The following is a 14,674-nucleotide window of genomic DNA, read 5'->3' as shown; positions in this document are numbered from 1 at the left end:
CACTTTTGACAGACTCTTACAGATCCGATAGAGAGAAGAGGGTGCCTATTGCTTAGAATAAACTCCCTGTCAGTACCCTTTATCATTGTTTGGAGAGTGTCCCCTCAGACGAGACTGTACAGATTTGTGATGTCTGCGAGAGAGAGAGTTGTGGGTTCAGAACACTTCGGAGACATGGGAGGATATTTGTGAAAATGCTGGAAGGATTTTGATCTGTAACAGAACCCATTCCATGCAGTTGAAAATTCTTCATAGGGTCTATCTGACTCCAGATTGTCTCTCAAAATGCATAGTGGGATTATCTTCATCATGTCCTAAATGCAGAATGACTAGAGGCACTCTTACTCATTGCTTGTGGTCCTATTGCAGGCTTCATCTATGTTGGAGCACTGTGTCAGGTGTGATAGAATGGGTCTGCGGGACTGAATTGGAGATGGACCTGGTTTCTCCTTTCCTGGGCCTGCCCAGGGTACTTTACACAGTTGCACATGTGAAATAAATGATATCCTTACTTTCCGTGCTAGGAAGAATATGTGTTGTGTTGGATGTCTGAACCCCACCGGTCCACCCCCCCCCCCCCCCCACCACCCCCCCCCCCCCCCCCCCCAACCGTGCCTGTTGGTTCGTCGTAAAGTTTTCATGGAGAATATCCCTTTGGACTTTCTAAGTCATGGCAGCCCTTTTCCGGTTACTGCGATACAGGTTTATCTGCCACTCTAAGAAGAGCTTTTATATAGCCATGATGATATTGTCCAATGAATCTAATGTGCAGAGACGAAGAACGATGAACATAAAAGTGTGTATCAGTTACTGCTCTTGATGAACGAGAGCTATCGTTATGTTATGCTGAGCTGTATTATTTATTCATTATTTATTGTTTAGTTTTGTTTTTTCTTCTGTCTGTGTAGTGTTTTAACTTGTTTTGTATGTACATGCAATTGGACTTTTTTCAGTTATTTGAGTTGTGTTGTTATTGGTTTATTATAATATTAAAAAATTCTTTATCAATAAAAATATTTTAATTTAAAATGCTAACATTGATAGAATAGTGTCCCAAAGGAAGCTCATTAGAGAGACCACTCGTGGTTGTTTATCCTGAGGGTCACCACACCTCGGGTGATGGGGTGAGGGTGAGAGAGCGTCCCGTTCATGGTAAACTCCGTCAGTGTGAGGAACTGAACCTGCGCTGTTGGTCTCCGTCTGCATCACAAACCAGCCGTCCAGCCAACTGAGTGGGAAAATTATGTAGCTGTTACAGACAAAAACAGTCACAGACAAAGGGTAAGAGAAACATTCATAACAAGGCAGTTTGTACAATTCAGATAACGGTCAAGATAAAGGCTGAGGGTAAAAACGTTCTCTGCTCGAAATTGTGTTTTATAACAAGACGTGTTTAGAAGCTCTTTTTGGTGTAATATCCTTAAGGTGAGTCAAGTGAAAATAACCAGAATTAATAAGTGTGATTGGATACCTATAACCATAAAATAAGGGTATATTTTTGTTTGGTCTGTGTAAAGCATGCTGACCGTTGAAGGAAAGTATAAAGATGATGGAATATATTGTGAGCAGTGTCTCTCCACATGGGAAATGCCCTCAAACAGGCGCTTGAAAAAACCCGGAATAAAAATGCCTGAGTGCTGTCTGGCTATGGACAGGACCCAGGGGGTTGAATGACTGAAAGTTCCTGTAACATGGAGCTGCGAAGACCATCAGATAAGCGGGGACCTTATTAAATGCTAAACCACGTTTGAAGGGCTGAATGGCCTCAGCATGGTTTGAATTGTGTGTGATTTGAAAAACGTACTTCTCTACTCCTTCCTCTTATGTGTTACACACTGGGACACTGCCATTTTCCTGAAACTGGGAATTATTTGGAACATTATCTGGAACATTCCATAATCGGCATTCTCCAGAATATTCTATAACTGTGTGGGATGTTTTGCAAAGGCGAGAGATAGATGGAGAGAGAGAGAGGGAGAGAGAGAGAGAGAGAGAGAGAGAGAGAGAGAGAGAGAGAGAGAGAGATATTAAGCATTGCATGCAGGAGTGAGTGTGAGGGACCATGAGCCTTGTTCGGGGGTAGGTGCGATTGCAGATATACAGTGAGTGTGAGGGAGCAGAGAGAATATGGTGACACTCATCCTGAAAGAGCAGGGAAGGTTATTGATGTTTGTCCTGTATTACTGGACATTTCTTAAGACCTCAGATACTGCACTGAGCTGGGCAGTGAACTCAGAACATTCTCGGTGGATCTAGTGGTGTGGATCCTTCTGGGAAGAGAATGTTTTCCCTCTGTACTCGCCCATCTAATACACCCACCATGCTCCGTCAACAAACCATGCTGTAATTGCCCCTTATCTGCCAATCTGCCATTTCCCTGCCTTTGCTCTGTATCCATCTAATCCTTTCCTATCTGTGCATTTGTCCAAATGTTTTTTCAATGTTGTTATTGTAACCACTTCAATCACTTCCTCTGGCAGCTCAGTCTATATGCGTACCACACTCTGTGTAAAAAAGATGACCCTCAGGTTCCTGTTTATTTTTTAAACCTCTCCAAACATGACCGGATGTCCTCTAGTCTTCGATTCCCCAACCTTGCAAAAAAATTGAAGTATTCACCACTATGCATTCATCTTATAATTTGATAAAATCTATACTTCCATAAGAACCCTCTCAGTTTCCTACTCTGTAAAGAAATAAGTTCTAACCTGTCCAAATTTTCCCTATAACTTAACCCTTTAGCCCAGGAAACATCTTTGTAAATTCCTTCTACATTATTTTTGTTCAATAATATCCTTTCTAGAACAAGGTGAACAAAACTGAACACAATACTCCAACTGCAGCCTTACCAACATTCTGTACAACTGGAACATAACGTTCCAACTTCTATACTCAAGGCCCTGATGTAGGCCAGTGTGCCAACAGCCTTCCTCATGGTCCTGTGTACCTGTGACCCAAATTTCAGATAACCGTGCACCTGATCTCCAACGTCGTTTTGTTCCGCTACACTCCTTAAGTCCCTCTCATTCATCCTTAAACTCCTACCTGGATTTGACTTTCCAAAATGCAAGACGTCACACTTATCTATATTAAACTCCATTTGCTAATTCTCAGCCCACTTTCCCAGCTGGTCAAGGTATTGCTGCAATTTCTGTTAATGTTCCTCTTTCTACACGATGCCTCTAATTTTAGTGTCATCTGCAAACTTACTAACCTTGCGTTGTGCACTCTGATCCAAATCATTGATATAGATAACAAACAGCAATGGGCCCAGGACCGACCGCTGAGGCACGCCAATTGTCACAGGCTTCCAGTCCGACAAGCATACCTCCACCATAGCCGTTTGCTTCATAATGTTAAGCCAATTGTGTCGCCAATTTGCCAGTTCACCTTGGATTCTATGTGATATAATCTTGTAGAGCGGCCTACTATGTGGATCCTTATCAAAGGTCTTACTGAAATCGAAATAGAAGATGTCTACCACTGTGCCCTCGTCAACAGTCCTGGTCACTTCCTCAAAAATCTCTAACAAACTTTGTAAGGCATGATCCGCTACGCACAAAACGAAGCTGACTGCTTCAAATCAAACTCTGTATTTCCAAATGCATGCACATTTTATCTTTCAGAAGCTTCTCAAGTGGTTTAGCGAAAACAGGTGTGAAGCTTACTGGTCTATATTTCCTGGGCTTTTCTTTGCAGCCATTCTTGAATATGGGCACAACTTTTGCGACTGCCCAGTCTTCCGTGATGTTGGCACTTAAGCTTTATCTCTCGCTTCTTGCAGTGGTCTTGGATGTATCTGGTCAGGACCAAGAGATTTGTCTGACTTTGTGCATTCTAATATATCCAACAGCAATTCTACTGTGATATGGACAGTACCAAGATTTGACAACTAACCTCCTAAAGGTCACAGGTCTTCATGTCTTTCTTCATGGTAAACACAGAGGGGAAATTGAGGAATTCACCAATCTCTTGAGGTTTTACACATGCATGCATATTTTGGATTTTAAAACATCGTATTCTTTCCCGAGTTGTTCTTTATCTTGACTATACTGAATTTGGATTCTCTCTAAATTTCTCAGCCAAGACTATCCCATACCCCCTTTTCGCCTTGCTGATTTCCTTCTTTAGTGAACTCCTCTATCCCCTGTGTACGTCCAGGGATTCCCTTGGTCCCAGCTGCCTGTACCTGAGCCACGCCTCCTTTTTTTTTGATCAGAGCCTCAATATCTCTTGACATCCAGGGTTCTCTCTTCCAGTCTCACTTTACCTTCACCCTCACAGGAAAATGGAAACCTTGAACTCGAGCTATCTCACTTTTAAAGCCCTCCCACTTGCCCGAAATCCTTTTACCTCGAAACAAACAACTCCAATCATCCCCTGCAATCCCCTGTCTAATTCCAACAACATACGCCTTGCCCCAATTTAGAAGTTGAATCTGTGGACCAATTTTGTCCCTCCCATAACTATTTAAAATTAATACAACTCTAATCACTTTTCTCAAAATGCTCCTCCACTTTATCTCGTTCACCTATCCTAACCTATTTCCCAACAGTAGGTCGAATGTGTCCCTTCCTGGGTATGTTATTCTATATATTGATTGTGGAAACTTTCCTGAACACACTTAACAAATTACGTTCCATCTAAGTTCTTAACCATCTGGAAGTCCCAGTCTATGTTCGGAAAATTGAAATCACCTATTATAACAATCCTGTTGCTCCTGCAAGTCTCCCCAGTCTCCCTGTATATTTCTTCCTCTAATTCACATTGTTGATTTGGAGGCTTATAGTGCAACCACTATAACATTACCATCCCCCTCTAACTACTTTTGCACCATTCACAAAACATCATTGGATATTATCTCAGTCATTTCAACTTTAAATACTGGTGTGATACTCGCCTTAATCAGTACTATTGGTATTTAAACTGTTTCCATTTACATCTCTCCATCGCAGTGATTTTCACATCATGGCAGCCCTTGTCAAGGCACAGTGGAGATATGGAGCTGTAAATGGATGGGAGCTGCACATCCTGTCACTTTCAGCATTGTTTGCAAGTTTCCCCACACTGGGCTGCAATCTAACACAGTGTTACCGAACAATGCAACAGTCTGGGTTTATATATGGATGAACCAGTGCGGTCTGCACAGCTCCCCATGATGGACATTCAGCCCATGATTATAGATCGAGCATTGGTGTGGGCTGCACAGAGTTCCATTCTGGACATTGCTGGGTTGCATTCAGCAGTACGCTAGCCGGATCTACACAGTGCTCCATCGTGAACATATAATGGATGGAGTGGTTATGTGAGTTGGATTGCGAATGTGAGAGAGCTAAACATCTGGCAATGCCTTTATTATTTGTTTTCATTCTTGTGATTGGACGCTGTGTCCCAGTCTCGAGCAGTTGAATGACTGCTTTCTGTTCCTGTGCCCCAGTCTCGAGCACTTGAGTGACTCCCTCCTGTTCCTGTTTCCTAGTCTCGAACAGTTGAATAACTGCCTCCTGTTCCTGTGTCCCGGTCTCGAGTAGTTGAGAGATGGCCAAATGTTCCTGTGTCCCAGACTCGACCTGTTGAATAACTGCCTCCTGTTCCTGTGTCCCAGTCTCGAGCAGTTGAATGACTCCCTCGTGTTCCTGTGTCCCAGTCTCGAGCAGTTGAGTGACTGCCTCCTGTTCCTGTGTCCCAGTTTTGAGCAGTTGAGTGACTGTCGCCGAATCTAAGTTTTGTGAAAATAGATGTCCTCCTCCTGCTCCAGAGTAACAGGCTCCAATAGCTCTGTGCTCAACTGCTGCTTCTGTGGAAAGGAATTGAGGGAATGAAGCCTCTTCACATTCTTTACCGCTTTTCTTGAGTAAAAGCCCTTCTCCTGTTTCTGTAAAACACCAACAAATTCTGAATGATTTATTTTTGTATTTAACTGTCAGTAATTGAGCAAACAAGCTGACTGACAGTATTCAGAAGCTGAATAACCTACTTCTGTTCCCATGTTAAACACTCAAGAGTCAAAGAACACTCAGAGATGTACAGCACGGAAAACGATCCTGCGGTCTGGTCATCCATACCGACCAAATATCCTAAATTAATCTCCTTCCCCCTTGCCAGCAGTTGGCCCATCTCCCTCTAAACACTTCCCATGCGTGTATCCATCCACATGCTTTTTAAAAGGTGTAACTGTACCTGCCTCCACTACCTCTTTTGGCTGTTCAATCCATACACACAGAAATGTCTGTGTGAAAATGTTGATTTAGCATCCCTTTTTAAATATTTCTCCTCTCACCTTAAACCTTTGTTATCTATATTTGGACTCGTCCATCCTGTGAAAAGACATTGACTGTTTACCTTATCTATACCCCTCATGATTTTATAAACCTCTTTAAGGTCACCCCTTTGGCTCAATACTTGAAAATAGCCCCAGCCTATTCAAACTCTCCCTGTAACTGTAACCCCCCAACACCTGCAACATTTTTTAAAAAATCTCTTCTGCACCCTTTCAATGTTGACAACATCTCCCCGACAGCAGGGAGCCCAGAATTAAAGGCAATATTACAAAAGTGGCCAAATATCCTGTACAGATCCAACACGTCATGCAAATGCTTAGAGTCAAAGCACACACCAATAAAGGGAAGATCACCAAGTGGCTTCTTCACTATGTTGTCTACCTGTGACGGCACTTTCAAGGAACTGAGAACCTGCACCACAAGGTGCCTCACAGGACAGCGATCTGGGTTTAATTCCATCCGTGAATGACTCTGTGTGTGGTGTTTGTACATTCTCCCCGTGTCTGTGTGAGTTTCCTCCGGGTACTATGTTTTCCTCTGACAGTATAAAGGTATACAGGTAATGGTAGATTGACCATCCTAAATTGTGCATTGTACCCTGGGATGTGTGGGCGAGGTGGATTAGCCATGGGAAATGCAGGCTCAGAGGGATAGGGTAGGGGTTTGTCCAGTGGGATACTGTTGAGAGGATCGGTGTGGACTCGATGGGAAGAATAGCCTGTTTCCTCACTGTAGGGATTCCATAACTTCTATGGAGTTATCCTTGATTGGCGACTTTCAACAGGACCTTACCTATATTTCTTACTCTGATATTTCTTGCCAAAATGCAACACCTCACATTTATCTAAAATAAACTCCATCTGCCACTCCTCAGCTCACCTAATCAACGTCTCATTATATTCTGAGACATTATTCTTCACTGTCGACGTTACCACCAAAATTGGAATTATCTACAAACTTACTGACCATACTTCACTTACTCAAGTACAACTGATTTGCATAAGCAACAAAAGACTCACTATTGATCTTTGTGGCACGCCACTAGTCACAGGTCTCCAAGTTCAATGAACAAATGTCCACTGTCACGCCCTATCTCCAATATTCAAGAAAAAATTGGGCCTAAATGACGAGCTCTCCAGGATTCCCGGCAGTCTAACCTTGATAACTAGTCTACCATGTAGAACATTTTGGTTTTCTTACTGAATTGCATAAAGATAACATCCACTGTCCTGCCGTCATCAATCATCTTCTTCACTTCCTCAAAAAATTCCACCCAGTCAGTGAGACGTGATCTCCAATGTACAAAGCTCTCTTCAGTCCTTGTCTTTCCAAATGCATATACATCCTTTCAATCAACCCACCCCCTCCCAGCCCCCACCGCCAACAATTTAGTCACCATTGACGTCAGGCTCACCAATCTATAGTTAGCTGTATTTTCCTTACTTTCTTAAATAATGACACTATGTTAGCAGCCCTCCAGTCTTTTGACGCCTCACCAGTGTAAATCAATAATACAGATATATCAGCAAAAGGCTTGAGCAATCGCTTTCCGAGCTTCCCACAAACTTCTGGGATAGAACTGATCAGATCACAGGGATTTGTTCACCTTTGTATGTTTTAAAATGTCCGATATCTCCTTGTAATATAGATACTATTCAAGATATCACTATATATTTCTTCCTTCTCTCTCTGTTGTAAGCTCCTCTACATTAAATACTGAGGAGAAATACTTGTTTAGTAACCCTTCCATCTCCTATGGTTACGCACATAGGTAGCCTTACTGACCTGTAAGGTGCCCTATTCTCTCCCTAGTTAATATTTTGCCATTAAAGGACGTGTACAGTTGCTTCAATGCCTCGTTAACCCTATTTCTAAAGCCATCTCATGTCCATATTTTTCTGGCTGGAGTTCCCCATTGACTATACACTTACTTCCCTTATACCCCTCTCGGGACTCACTTGATCTCAGCTCTGTTTACCTGACATATGCCTCTTTCCTTACCTTGACCAGAGCATCAATATATCTAGCCATCCAGCACTCCCTGCACCCACCAGCCTTGCCCATCTCACTAATAGGAAAACGATGGCTCTGGACTCTCTGACACCAAGTTTTAATCGCCTTGCATTTTCCAACCATCCCTTTACCTGCGAATAGGGTATCCTAATCAGCCTTTCACAGGGCTCACCAAACACTTTCAAAATTGACCTTATTCAAAGTAGGAACTTTAATGTTTACATCAGGTCGTTCCTATTCCACAACTAGTTTGAAACTAATATTTATTTTTAACAGATTTGAAAGTTAAATAAACACTTCCTGCCCCTCTGGAACAGGTTCGAGAGGCTGAATTGCCTCCTCATGTCCCTCTGTAATAGACTCAAGAGACTTCATGGCATCCTCCTGTCCCTGTGTAACAGACCCGAGACATCAAATGACACAGCAACCCGTGGATTACGCACTGCCGGTAAACTGTATCTAATGGCGGTCCATCCCTTCTCAGCTACAGAAACACAGAGAACACAATGTACTCCAGGTGTCCTCTCAGTAACACCTCATACAGCTGCAGTGACACATCTCTTTGTTTTGAATGATTCTGTTGGCAAAATGTGCCAATATTCCAGTTTTCCACCTTTTCAAGTAGCAACAGACTAATATGGGCTGAATGGCTTTCTCTTATCCCTCTGTAAGAGGCCCATAGGGACAGAATTGTTTTGGCCAGTTACTGAGCAGCAGTCTCAATGCTCTGTCTCAAGGTTATGAAAGGATTTGATAACAGGGCATTGAAACCATGAGTAGCCTCACACTGGTCAATAAGTACCGTACTTTGTGTTCAGGTATCTAGAAACTTGCCCACCTGACTTCTTTTTATGCAGCCGATCTGTTTTTTTTATAACTGCCTCCTTTCATAAACAGAGTGGAACATATATAGACTGCTGCAGTGTTCTGTTAATATTCTCATATACAAGGAAAAAAAGATTAAAAAGATTGAAAGATTTATGGTCCATCCCTCAGCAACCCTCAACCATTCCATCCAAAACCAGTAAATGAAAAGTGATGTATGGAACTGGTTAACTGAGTCTGTTTGTTCAGTGACTGTGATTAATGCCAACCTCCATGGATTCTAATTATCCCAGTGGAGAGTTTCCATCTTTTAATGATAAATGGCCTCCGTACAATGTGTCAACCCATAACATGAGCGGGAGCATCACCGACAGCACTGCCGGGGATCAGCAGATCCAGAGAGTGGGGGAGGAGAGATCAGACTCTTAGAAGAGAACATTAGACGGGAATGTTCCAACAATGGATCAGAATCTGAGAACATGAGACTGGAATATTCCAACAATGGATCAGAATCTGGGAACATTAGACTGGAATATTCCAACAATGGGTCAGAATCTGGGAACATTAGACTGGAATATTCCAACAATGGGTCAGAATTTGAGAACATTAGACTGGAATATTCAACAATGGATCATAATCTGAGAACATTAGACTGGAATATTCCAACAATAGACAGGAGTTTATCCGATTATGTTTGGTATCTTTCTGCATTTTATTGGTTGTCATTATCATGGCGGATCTATTACGCTCTTCTCATTTTTCAATACTTCTATTATCCCTTCCTGGCTATCGTTGGTGTTCCTGGTGAGTGTCACTGTCCAGATTTTGTTTTCTATAAACCAGTTATGACTGTATTACTGTTATTTCATATAGTCTACACTTCTTGCCAAAGTTATTGTTCCTGTGGAATCTCTCAAACCAGATATTCACTTTACAGACCACTACTAACTGACATCAATGAAGGTGTTCAATTACTGTCTCGCTCTCTGCTCTGGCAGTGTTACTCCGGGTCTCTATGTTGACCTATTCTGTTTCAGGGGAGAACCACAATTCATTATATCATTGCCTTTGCTGTTAAGAGCATGGAGGTCACTGTCTACTGCTCTGGTTACAAACTCCATTTCCTCTACTGTTTCCATCCCATCCCTGGACAATATCTGCAGCAGAAGCAGACACGTCACAAATGTGGGAGATCCCTTTGACACTGAGTTGATTCTTGACACCATTCCTTGACCATTTCTAACTTGAAATACTCATCACTCCAGAATATGTCTCACTGGTTTATTCCATCTGCTGTTTGAATCTTGAGATATGAAATACAGTCTTAATGAAGGCAAGAATCTGCTGCTGATGCTCCCGGTTTCAAACCTGCCCAAACAAATCTGATTCAAACTCACACCAAACTCCCATCCACCTGTCATTCATGCACGCTGACGGATATTGCTGTTGTGTCTGGCAATGCCTTTATTTTAACATTCTCAAACACTTTACCTTATCTGTCCATGAAACTTCCCTCGTTCTCTCTGTTGATTAATAAAAAGCCTGCAAGTTGTTCGTATTTAAAATTGTTTTCTTCATGTGCGTTCTTTCTCAGACAATGAGTTTCTCATTTAACCACGTCAATCACGCGCACACATGCACTCTCTCTCTCTCTCTCTCACTCTCTCTCTCTCTGAGATAAACACACACACACAAGCAGAGAGAGCAAACCTTCCCATTGTAGGCAGTAACCTGATGTGAATATAGTAAGCATATGATAGTAAAGTTTGCAATACTCTCATACTGGGCAGATAGTGCAATTTAATGAGCAACACGCGAGCATGATCTGCACAGCTCTCCATACGGGGCTGTCATCTTGTCCCAGTTAATGTTGTTTGTGGTGTTCTGTGAAGCAGATTCAGAATTTGATGTTACAAAACATTTCAGCTGATCTGGCAATGACTTTATTGAATGTTCTCATTCTTGTAATTTTACTCACGAAGATCTCACTTCTCCAGTTAGTCCCACTGCCCTGACTTTTCCCCCATATTTCCACAACATCGTTTCAGTTAATTAACTGTCTATTTCAGTCTTTAATGTGAATCTCTCTGTCCCTTTGTATCTTTCCCTGGCCTTGGGTTTTGGCTCCCTAGTGTATCGAGTGTTGGCATTGTGTAGCTCAGAAATAATGAAATGGGGTGTGATAAGCGGTTGTTCACTTCCTGGTATGTCCCATATGATGGTCCATGGATAGGCGTGTTTCAGAAGTTATGAGCAACATCCTTGTAACTTGGTCAGTACCTGTGGCTGTCCCTCTCTGGTGATCTTGCGATCAGTAACACGAGGAAGCCCACTGAGTAAAGGACCAGGCATCTAAATTGCCTGATAATGCTGTCACTTTTTAAAATAAGAGGTTATTTTATACTTTTTTTTGTAAGAGATCTTAAAGGCCAAACTGCCTACTGAAAACGGCTCAAGTAAATAAATTACGGGGCTTTTAGGGTTTTTAAAAATAAATTGTAGTAACAATGGCCAGCTGGCACAGACCAGGCTTTCTAGGTTTCTTTTTATTGTAGCTACAACAATCACCAGGTGCTTGGGGTCCCAGAAGGTTGGAAGTTTTAGTAAATTATCCCGAGCTGCTATTCTGTCTGGAACCTCACTTGATGCTGTTTCCTCCTGGATTGGAGAACCGTATGCAAGAACACATGTCTGAATGTTCCTTTTTACCAAGAGGTGTGTTTAGGTGATGTTAGTATATTGGACCATTTCATTTGTAGAAGGTACTGCATCCATTATTCGGTGAAGATTTCCAATATTTAAGTTATTCTAAATTCCTCTTCATTTTGTCTGGATTTTCATTAGAGTGTTTAAATATATTGCGTTTTACTTAATGGTGAGTGGTTTGACTAGTAGCATCACATCTGGAACTCCCACTTCACATCTACCATTAAAATAAGGAAAGATTGGCATCCAAGCTACCTTCTTAAAATAGTTTGAGGCGGTCTGGTTGGTCTATAGCAAACTGGGGTCTCTTGTCTGGTTCTAAGTCGATAATTCCAAATTGGGTTTAGAATTACAATCCATACAGTATGCAAACAGGCCATTCGACCCAACATGTCCACACCGACCCTACGAGGAGTAACCTACCCAGACCCATTCCTTTACCCTATTGTTACACATCTACCCCGACTAAGGCACCTAACCCACACATCCCTGAAAACTATGAACAATTTATCATGGCCAATACACCTGACATGCACATCTTTGGATTGTGGGAGGAAACCAAATCATCCAGAATAAGCTCATGCAGACACTGGAGAGTATGCACCAGGAGACTATTGGGTTCAAAGGTCGCGTATGGTAGCTGCTAGTGTCTTCTTTCCCGATGTTGAATTCGGTTGGTATTTTTTGTATAAAGATTCAGTCACCAAGAGTTCTCTGGGTGTGGAAAAGTGAAGTTGGGGGTTTTACAAAAGGTAATGAAGGCAAAACTGTAGGAATTGACAGACAAGCTGGAGTTGGGGTTGCGATTGTCTGTGAGAAAATGTGAGATAATTACAGCGATAGCTCGGCAATTACATTTGGTGGAAACGCCATCAGACTCTTTGGAAATGGCTGTGATTCAATTTCAAATGAGGCACCTTGAACATGAGAAGGAATTGAAACAGTTTGAATTATGGTGAAAAGTAGAAATAAAAGAAAGGGAAATGAAGAAGAAAAAGAGAAAAGGACAGAAGAAAAGCAGAGAGTTTCAACTTGAAAAATTAGCAATTAGAGAGGAAAGTGCACATAGAGGGCGGAGATGAAGATAGACGGTCGGCTGGATGTGGAGGTTAGTGAGGTTGAGCAACCCTATTGTAAATAATGGCCTAATGGGGATCTGTTTAAATGCATCCAGGCATTCTCTAAATTTGATGAGAAGGATGGTGAAGCCTTTTGAATTTCGTTTGAGAAGTGGCTAAGCAAATGCAGACACCAGTGGCCATGTGGATTTAGTTGATCCAAACAAAGCTGATAGGTATTTGCATCCCTATTGGATGAGGTATCTGGCCAGTATGGAGTGGCCAGTATGCCAACTGAAAGTGCATATGAGCTTGGGCCAGAAGCTGACAGACAGCATTACAGGAATCTCAAAAAGGGTCTCTGGTTAAACGCGCATTGAGTTTGAAAGGATCAAACAAAGTAATTTTGAAAGGTGGGTAAAGGTATTAAAAACAGATCAACCCTATGACATTCTTAGAGAGATTCTTATTTTGGAGAAGTTCAACAATTCACTTCCTGCAGTCGTGAGAACTCGTGTGGAAGAGCTGAGAGTTAAAATGGCAAGGTGAGAAGCTGAAATGGTTGATGATGCTGATTGAGTTCAGAAATCAAAGTTTGGTTTCTGTGAGAGATTGAAGAATGTGTGAGATCTTCTTAAAACATATACCTGTGAAAGTAAGGTTTACTGGCATAGGCCAGTAGTAGCAGGTAAAGAGGTTAGAGCATTAAGAGGGACGGAAACATGTAAGTCTTTTATGCTGAGACATGAGGAGTTATGTCATTCCGAAGAACTATTGAAAAGATGAGAAGTGCTCCATTATGTAACGTGTGGTTGGAGAGTCCAGTGGAAACATCAACAGATTTATTCCACAATGGGGAAGGAGGCCTTTGGCTTGGTGTTGGCGTTACAACATTTCAGATTTACATTGCCAATAACATACATGAGACAAATCTTTTTCACTGATCGTGACCCCTTAAAGTTTTTGGAGAAGTTTAGGGAGAAAAATACCAGTCTGTTTCGATTGAGCTTATTATTGCTACCAGTCAATTTGAAACTACACAGGTGACAGGGTGAGAAATCCTAAATTTTGACACCTTGTGGAGACTTGGATGAACAAAGAAAAGGCATTCTGTGGCAGGAGTAAAATGACTGAAATCGAAATATTTGTGAACATTTGTATGCTCAGAGTCAATGTAATATATATATATATACATTTCCGTCTACTAATAGATGAAGATTAGGAGGTCTAAAATGAATCCACATTTGTGTATTGATGGATTATTTTATTAAAGAATGAGTTGTGAAGATACTATCATTGTAAAACGTTTATTTTCTCTTGTGTTTTTTTTTGAAGAGAGGTTTTAAAGGCAGAGGTGCAGAACTGCTGTCTGAAAACAGTTTAAGTAAATAACTGAGATTTTAGGTTTCATTAAAACGGTGGGAACAATGAAAGGGCAGTGGCCAGCTCTCCCAGACCAGGGTTTCTCGTTTTGTTTTTAGCTGCAGCATTCAGAAGCTGTTGGAGATCCCAGAATGGTTGGAAGTTTCAATAAATGATCCCCAGCTGCTTTTCCCTCTGAGATCTCTGTTGATGTTGTAACCTCCGGGATTGGCAAACTGCTGTAAAGATCTGCATTTGAATATACAAAGCAAAGCAGTGTAAACCAAGAAGGTACGGTATCTATTGTTTGTGTAAGTGTTCCAACAGAAAAGGTGTCCCAAAATATTCTTTTCTTTGATTTTATTTTAACCAAAGCATTTGAATAGATTATATTTTGCTTAATGTTGAGAGGTTTGACAAGTCACAACA

This window comes from Hemiscyllium ocellatum, unplaced genomic scaffold, assembly GCF_020745735.1.
Source record: "Hemiscyllium ocellatum isolate sHemOce1 unplaced genomic scaffold, sHemOce1.pat.X.cur. scaffold_234_pat_ctg1, whole genome shotgun sequence".
NCBI lineage: Eukaryota > Metazoa > Chordata > Chondrichthyes > Orectolobiformes > Hemiscylliidae > Hemiscyllium > Hemiscyllium ocellatum.
The sequence above is the reverse complement of the archived record's forward strand: the minus strand, read 5'-3'. Positions refer to the sequence as shown.